We start from the raw sequence: 7,167 nt of genomic DNA, 5'->3' as shown, positions 1-7,167 counted from the left end.
AGGGGGTTCAGTCCTTGGGTTGGGAGGATCCCCTGGAGGAGGGAATGGCAGCATAATCCAGTACTCTTGCCTGGAAAGTCCCACAGACAGTGGGGCCTGGTGGGCTGCAGTCCATGGGATCGCAGTGAGTCAGACACGACTGAGCAACAAAGTACGTGTGCACGCAGATGATAATTTAACTCTCACAATCTCCCGCATCGTCATCACCCACCCAATACCAGTATCTTCCTCCTTTCATCTTCCCAGTTTATCACCAGTTTTAGTAAATTATCATTCAGAAATTCTATTATGAAGATCATATGAATATTATTCACTGTTGAACCAAGTATGTAGTAAGATTAATTTGATATTTCCAGTCTTGTATAATTTTCCCCCAGAGTTACTGAATGTTAAATATTTAGTTTTCTCTGTACCTATTCCTAATACTTTTCATACCCTCAAAGAGCATCTCAATATAATTTTCCATAATGTTAAACTTAATTGTTGGGTTCAACCCTTCCCCACCCCAAGACCTCTGTTCGATGAGAGAATTTAGTTGCTCTGTAAGCCTGCTAAGCCATTATCATTTTCTGCCATCCCTCTAACTTTCTCCTCTGTTGCCTCCTCTCTTTCCTGAATCTTAAGACTATCTCTTTCTTGGTTCTTTCTGTTTTTCCATGTCTTAATAGAGTACATTGTCTAGTACGTTTTTGAGAAAGGATGCAAGGTTTTAGAACTTGAGCTTCTGGAATTGAATTTTATTCTACTTTCATACTTCACTGATAACTTGTCTAGGTATATAATTCAGCATTTAAAGGTTTTTGTCCCCGCTAATATCTTGATTATACAGTGGAAGTGAGAAATAGATTTAAGGGACTAGATCTGATAGAGTGCCTGATGAACTATGGACTGAGGTTCTTGACATTGTACAGGAGACAGGGATCAAGACCATCCCCATGGGAAAGAAATGCAAAAAAGTAAAATGGCTCTCTGGGGAGGCCTTACAAATAGCTGTGAAAGAAGAGAAGTGAAAAGCAAAGGAGAAAAGGAAAGATATAAGCATCCGAATGCAGAGTTCCAAAGAATAGCAAAAGAGATAAGAAAGCCTTCCTTAGCGATCAATGCAAAGAAATAGAGGAAAAGAACAGAATGGGAAAGACTAGAGATCTCTTCAAGAAAATTAGAGATACCAAGGGAACATTTCATGCAAAGATGGGCTCGATAAAGGACAGAAATGGTATGGACCTAACAGAAGCAGAAGATATTAAGAAGAGGTGGCAAGAATACACAGAAGAACTGTACAAAAAAGATCTTCATGACCCAGATAATCATGATGGTGTGATCACTCACCTAGAGCCAGACATCCTGGAATGTCAAGTCAAGTGGGCCTTAGAAAGCATCACTACGAACAAAGCTAGTGGAGGTGATGGAATTCCAGTTGAGCTGTTTCAAATCCTGAACGATGATGCTGTGAAAGTGCTACACTCAATATGCTAGCAAATTTGGAAAACTCAGCAGTGGCCACTGGACTGGAAAAGGTCAGTCTTCATTCCAATCCCAAAGAAAGGCAATGCCAAAGAATGCTCAAACTACCACACAATGGCACTCATCTCACATGCTAGTAAAGTAATACTCAAAATTCTCCAAGGCAGGCTTCAACAATACATGAACCATGAACTTCCAGATGTTCAAGCTGGTTTTAGAAAAGGCAGAGGAATCAGAGATCAAATTGCCAACATCCGCTGGATCATGGAAAAAGCAAGAGAGTTCCAGAAAAACATCTATTTCTGCTTTATTGACTATACCAAAGCCTTTGACTGTGTGGATCACAATAAACTGTGGAAAATTCTGAAAGAGATGGGAATACCAGACCACCTAACCTGTCTCTTGAGAACCCTATATACAGGTCAGGAAGCAACAGTTAGAACTGGACATGGAACAACAGACTGGTTTCAAATAGGAAAAGGAGTATATCAAGGTTGTATATTGTCACCTTGTTTATTTAACTTCTATGCAGAGTACATCATGAGAAACGCTGGGCTGGAAGAAGCACAAGCTGGAATCAAGATTGCTGGGAGCAATATCAATAACCTCAGATATGCAGATGACACCACCTTTATGGCAGAAAGTGAAGAGGAACTCAAAAGCCTCTTGATGAAAGTGAAAGTGGAGAGTGAAAAAGTTGCCTTAAAGCTCAACATTCAGAAAATGAAGATCATGGCATCTGGTCCCATCACTTCATGGGAAATAGATGGGGAAACAGTGGAAACAGTGTCAGACTTTATTTTGGGGGGCTCTAAAATCACTGCAGATGGTGACTGCAGCCATGAAATTAAACGACGCTTACTCCTTGGAAGAAAAGTTATGACCAACCTAGATAGCATATTCAAAAGCAGAGACATTACTTTGCCAAGAAACGTCCATCTAGTCAAGGCTATGGTTTTTCCTGTGGTCACGTGTGGATGTGAGAGTTGGACTGTGAAGAAAGCTGAGAGCTGAAGAATTGATGCTTTTGAACTGTGGTGTTGGAGAAGACTCTTGAGCGTCCCTTGGTCTACAAGGAAATCCAACCAGTCTATTCTGAAGGAGATCAGCCCTGGGATTTCTTTGGAAGGAATGATGCTCAAGCTGAAACTCCAGTACTTTGGCCACCTCATGTGAAGAGTTGACTCATTGGAAAAGACTCTGATGCCGGGAGGGATTGGGGGCAGAAGGAAAAGAGGGTGCAGGAGGAGAAAGGGATGACAGAGGATGAGATGGCTGGATGGCATCACTGACTCGATGGATGTGAGTCTGAGTGGACTCTGGGAGTTGGTGATGGACAGGGAGGCGTGGCATGCTGCGATTCATGGGGTCGCAAAGAGTCGGACACAACTGAGCGACTGAACTCAAATGCCTGAATATCTTGAAGCTGGCAGTGTTGTTGAATGAGCTAATATATTCTGATTCTTCTCTTTTTTTGGCCATGCCCCACAGCTTGTGGGATCTAGTTCACCAACTAGGGCCACTGCAGGCTGTGAAAGCTCGAAATCCTAACCACTAGACCACCAGGGACTTCCATTTCTTCCCTTTTCTTTCCTTTTTTATCTTATTGTTGATCCTTTGTGTCTGAGCAGTTTCCTCTTTGCTTGCTTCATTTTATTTTCATTTCATTTCTCTGGGCTAGAAAGATCAGCCCAGACATTTTATGATAATTGCTTCAATTTACATCATTTAGAACCCACTGTGCTGACCGCTGTGTGGGTCATACCAATTAGAAGACTTAAAATACTTAAGCTCTTTAAAAATTATATTTTGTCTTTTCTCTGATAATTTTCTTCCCAACGTTTTTCCATTCTCTTTTTCTGAAATACCTCTTAGTCATGTATTAGATCTACCTGTCTGACCTTACAATTGTTAATTTTTTTTCTCTTTTACTCTCTATTTTGCCTTTTTTTCCTACTTTATGGGAGATTTCCTAGATTCTGTCTTCAAATATACCATGGAAGGCTCTTTTTAGGCTTTCATATTGATATTTTAATGTCTATGAGCCCTTGTTGACTCCCTGATGGTTGTTTCATTGTTTTAAATAGTATGCTGCTCTCTGCGGCAGCACATATGCTAAAGTTGGAACAATATAGAGAAGATGAGCATGGCAAGTGTGCAAGGATGACAAGCAAATTCATGAAGCATTCCATAAAAAAATTCAAAAAAATAAGTAGTACGCTGTTCTTATTTCATGGATGCAATGTTTTCTCATATTTTAATTATACAATCTTTATTCCATCTTTGTACCGTCTGTTTTTCTTAAAATCACTCTTTTAGTTACATTTTGGTCAAGTCTTCATTTTGGAGGCTTTTCTCAAATGTCTGACCTCTAACCTCTTATCTATATTTAAGAGTGTAGCAGAAAGAGCTCCTTAGAAACTCTCTGTATGAAGGTAGGACTTGTTGACTGATGGACTTTGTTGAAAGCAGATGTATTAGAGAATGGCCCTCTTTTTCCGTTCTTTCTTCTTTGCTTTCTTTCATTTCTTGCTTCCTTCCTTTTTCCCTCTCTTTTCTTTCTTCTCTTTCTTCTTTTTTCCCCCACTCTCTCTTTCCTCCTGATTGGGAAACACGCACATCAGTATCTGCAGATCTTTTCTCTAAGACCTTACAATTAATCCAAAGAAAGATCTTCTGATCTCCTGCTTTGAGAAGAGGCGTGGCTGCTGATGGGATAAGCTTGGTTCCTGGCTCACTGGGCTGGGTGGAGGAAACCAGGAGATGGTATCTCACTGATTAGCGTATGGCCTTCACAAACTCTCGTTATAGGTCCAGTGCCTCACTCCTGATGATTCCCTCGATACACCCAAGTCTGCAGTCTTCCTGGTTCACTTCGTCTAGAATACACTCCTGTCTCCTGCCAGAACGAGGAGGGATGGTGTTACGGGCTGAATTGTGCCCCCCACCTAAATTCATAGGTTGAGGTCCTAACCCTTGGCAGTGGCATACTCCATTTTATTGCACTTCACTTTACTGGGCTTTGTGTGCATTTTTTTTTTTTTAAACAAACAGAAGGCTTGTGGCAACCCTGCATCAGGCAAGTCTGTTGGCACCATTTTTGCAATGGCATTTGACCACTTTGTGTCTCCGTGTCACATTTTCACGATTTCTGCAATATTTCAAACTTTTCAATTATTATTATATTTGCTACAGTGATGCATGATGTGCTCTTTTAAAACTTTTATGTATTTATCTATTTGGCTGTGCTGGGTCTTCGGTGCTGCATGGGCTTTTGTCTGGTTGCAGTGAGCCAGGGCTACTCTTCCTCGCAGTGCATGGGCTTCTCACGGCGGTGGCTTCTCTTACTGCAGAGCACGGGCTCCAGGCATATGGGCTTCCGTAGCTATGGCATGGGCTCAGTAGCTGCAGTTCCCAGGCTCTGGAGCAGGTTCAATCGTTGGGTGCTTGGGCTTGATTGCTCCGTGGCACGTGGGATCTTCCCAGACCAGGATCGAATCCATGCTTCTTGCATTGGCAAGTGGATTCTTTACCACTGAATCACCAGGGAAGCCCAAAAACTGACCTTCAATGCTACTATTGTAATTGTTATGGTGGCACCATGAACTGTGCCCATATAAGATGGCCAACTTAATTGATAAATGTGTGTGTGTTCTAATGTCTCCATTGATGGGCCATTCCCCCATCTCTCTCAGGCCCCTCTATTCCCTGAGACCCAACAATATTGTTATCAGGCCACTTAATAACCCTACAGTGGCCTCTAAGTGTCCAAATGAAAGGACAAATCACATGTGTCTCATTTTAAATTAAACCTGAAAATTATTAAGTTCAGTGAGAAAGGCATATAGAAAGCTGAGTCAAGCCAAAAGCTAGGCCTCTTGTGCCAAATAATTAGCTAAGTTGTAAATGCAAAAAAAAAAAAAAAAAGAGCTCCTGAAGGAAATTAAAAGTGCTACTCCAGTGAACACAGAAATGATAAGAAAGTGAAAAACTTATTGCTGATATGAAGCAAGTTTTAGTGGTCTAGATAGATCAAACCAACCACCACACTGTCTTAAACCAAAGCCTCATCCAGAGCAAGGCTCTGCTGCTGCTGCTGCTGCTGCTAAGTCGCTTCAGTCGTGTCCAACTCTGTGCCACCCCATAGATGGCAGCCCACCAGGCTCCACCGTCCCTGGGATTCTCCAAGCAAGAATACTGGAGTGGGTTGCCATGTCCTTCTCCAATGCATGAAAGTGAAAAGTGAAAGTGCTCTAATTCTCTTCAATTCTGTGAAGGCTTATGGAGGTGGGGAAGCTGTAGAAGAAAAGTCTGAAGCTAGCAGAGCTGGTTCATGAGCTTTAAGGAAAGAAGCTGTCTCTGTTACATAAACGTGCAAGATGAAGCAACAAGTGCTGATGTAGAAGCTGCAGCAAGTTATACAGAAGATCTAGCTAAGATAATTATCAAAGACGGCTACATTAAACATCAAACTTTCGGTGTAGATGAAAAACCCTTATATTGGAAGAAGATGCCATCTAGAACTTTCACGGCTAGAGAGAAGCCAACAACTGGCTTCAAAGCTTCAAAGGACAGGCAAACTCTCATAAAAGAGGTTTATACAGCTGGTGACTTGACGTTGAAGTCAATGCTCATCAACCACTCTGAAAATCCTCAGGCCCTTAAGAACTATCCTAAATCTACTTTGTGCTCAAGGAACAAAGAGCTTGTATGATTGCATATGTGTTTACAACATGGCTAATTGCATGTTCTAAGACACTGTTGCAGAGAAGGCAATGGCAACCCTCTCCAGTACTCTTGCCTGGAAAATCCCATGGATGGGGGAGCCTGGTGGGCTGCTGTCTATGGGGTCACACAGAGTCAGACATGACTGAAGCGACTTAGCAGCAGCAGCAGCAGCAGCAGCAAGCCACTGTTGAGACCTACCGCTCAGATAAAAAGAGATTAATTTCAAAATACTGATGCTCACTGAAAATGCACCTGGTTACCTAAGATCTCTGATGGAGGCATACAAAGAGATGAACGTTTCATGCCTCCTAAGATGATATCCATTTTGCAGCCCGTGGATCAAGGAGTCATTTCAACCTTCAAGTCTTACTAATTAAGAAATACACCGTGTAAGACTAAAGCTGCCATACACAATAATTCTTCTCATGAATCTGGACAAAGTAAATGAAAAACCTTCAGGAAAGGAATCGTCATTCTGGATGCCATTTAAAACAGTCATTAAGAACATTAAGATGAGGTGACTCATGGAAAAAAGGTCAAAATATCAACATTAACAGGAGTTAGGAAGGACTTCTCTGATGACCCAGTGGTTAAGAATCCGCCTGCCAATGCAAGGGACAGACATGGGTTTGATCCCTGGTGAGGGGAGATCCCACATGCTGTGGAGCAACTAACCCTGTGTGCCATGACTATGGAAGCCCACACACCTAGAGGCTGTGCTCTGCAATAAGAGAAGCCACCGTGAGAAGCCTGCACACCACAGGGAAGAGTATGCCTTGCCCACCACAACTGGACAGAAGCCTATGAGCAGCAACAGAGACCCAGCGCAGTCAAAAAACAAAATTAATTAATTAAAAAAACCAAAAAACAGAAACAGGAGTTGGGTAAAGGTTGGATCCAACCCTCATGAATGACTTTGAGGCATTCAAGATTTCAGAGAAGGCTCTTTGACATAAATCACAGCAAGATCTTCTT

At 42.0% G+C, this 7,167-nt stretch overlaps 1 non-coding gene across 1 annotated transcript; it reads left to right on the top strand.

The window, feature by feature from the left end:
- Positions 1 to 3,557: 3,557 nt before the first annotated feature.
- On the top strand, positions 3,558 to 3,662 carry LOC128059698 (U6 spliceosomal RNA). The gene has a single exon (XR_008200625.1). It is a non-coding gene; the product is annotated as a U6 spliceosomal RNA (small nuclear RNA).
- Positions 3,663 to 7,167: the final 3,505 nt, after the last annotated feature.

This window comes from Budorcas taxicolor, chromosome 14 (assembly GCF_023091745.1).
Source record: "Budorcas taxicolor isolate Tak-1 chromosome 14, Takin1.1, whole genome shotgun sequence".
Classification (NCBI taxonomy): Eukaryota; Metazoa; Chordata; class Mammalia; order Artiodactyla; family Bovidae; genus Budorcas; species Budorcas taxicolor.
This window is presented reverse-complemented; position numbering and strand designations above follow the sequence as displayed.